The 1,334-nt window shown below is 40.5% G+C and overlaps 1 pseudogene; it reads right to left on the bottom strand.

The window, feature by feature from the left end:
* Positions 1-313: 313 nt before the first annotated feature.
* Positions 314-922, bottom strand: LOC128597821 (high mobility group protein B1-like; annotated as a pseudogene).
* Between the last annotated feature and the right edge of the window lie 412 nt (positions 923-1,334).

The raw sequence follows: 1,334 nt of genomic DNA, 5'->3' as shown, positions 1-1,334 counted from the left end.
ACCCGGCCCCGGCCAAACTGCAACCAAAAAATAGCCGGACGTTGTGGCGGGCGCCTGTAGTCCCAGCTACTCGGGAGGCTGAGGCAAGAGAATCGCTTAAGCCCATGAGTTGGAGGTTGCTGTGAGCTGTGTGAGGCCACGGCACTCTACCGAGGGCCATAAAAGTGAGACCCTGTCTCTACAAAAAAAAAAAAAAAAGTTAAAAAAAAAAAAAAAAAAAAAAAAAAAAAAAAAAAAAAAAAAAAAAAAAGTGAACTGTGTACAAGGGGCTTACAAGCTCGGTTGGCAAGAAAACTACTGTGCTAGAAACAACTTATTCGTAATCATCTTCTTCATCTTCCTCCTCTTCCTTCTTTTTCTTGCTTTTTTTCAGCTGTGAAGACTTCCTTTTTTGGTGCATCAGGCTTTCCTGTAGCTTAGTATGCAGTAGTATGCTTTCTGTATTTTTCCTTCATCTTTGTGACCTTCTTTACATAAGGCTGCTTGTCATCTGCAGCAGTTTTACTCCACATCTCTCCCAGTTTCTTTGCAACATCAGCAATGGATAGGCCAGGATGTTCTCCTTTGATTTTGGGGCAATACTTAGGCAAAAAAAAAAAAAAAAAAAAAAACAAGAAAAAGGCCGAAGGAGGCCTCTTGGATGCACTGGGATCCTTGAACTTCTTTTTTGTTTCCCCTTTAGGAGGGATATAGGTTTTCATTTCTCTTTCGTAATGGGCTTTGTCCATCTTTGCCGTATCTTCAGATTTTCCTTTCTCTTTAGCAGACATGGTCTTCCACCTCTCTGAGCACGTCTTAGAAAACTCTGAGAAGTTGACTGAAGCGTCTGGGCGCTTCTTCTTGTGCTCCTCCCGACAAGTTTGCACAAAGAATGCATGTGATGCCATATGCCTCTCAGCTTCTTAGGGTCTCCTTTGCCCATGTTTAGTTATTTTTTCTCAGCGAGGAAGAGACTCGCCCAGTGCCTGTCTGGTTCTCACTTGCCCTTCAGTGTTGCTGTGGAGCTCAATGTACTGCAATCTAAAATCAATATTTTCAATTCAATAAGCAATTACTATGTGCTTTCTATGAGTCATTGTGTTTTGGGAAAATGAGAAGAGATGGTCACATCACCGCATTTATAGTAAATATCTATGATTCTTGGCATGTGTGGAATATCTACTAAAATGAATTTTTAAAGTAACAGGGAATATGGATTCCCAAAAATAGTTAATTCCAACTAGGGAAATACTTTAGGAGGAGAGTGTATTTGAATTGGACACTGAAAGATAACAGTGGTCACTGTGAGCCTGGATTTCTCCAGTCATAAAATCAGCACATAAAAATATGACTTT

This window comes from Nycticebus coucang, chromosome 2 (assembly GCF_027406575.1).
Source record: "Nycticebus coucang isolate mNycCou1 chromosome 2, mNycCou1.pri, whole genome shotgun sequence".
Taxonomy (NCBI): Eukaryota; Metazoa; Chordata; class Mammalia; order Primates; family Lorisidae; genus Nycticebus; species Nycticebus coucang.
Note: the sequence above shows the minus strand (reverse complement) of the source record. Positions and strands in the feature narration are given on the sequence as shown.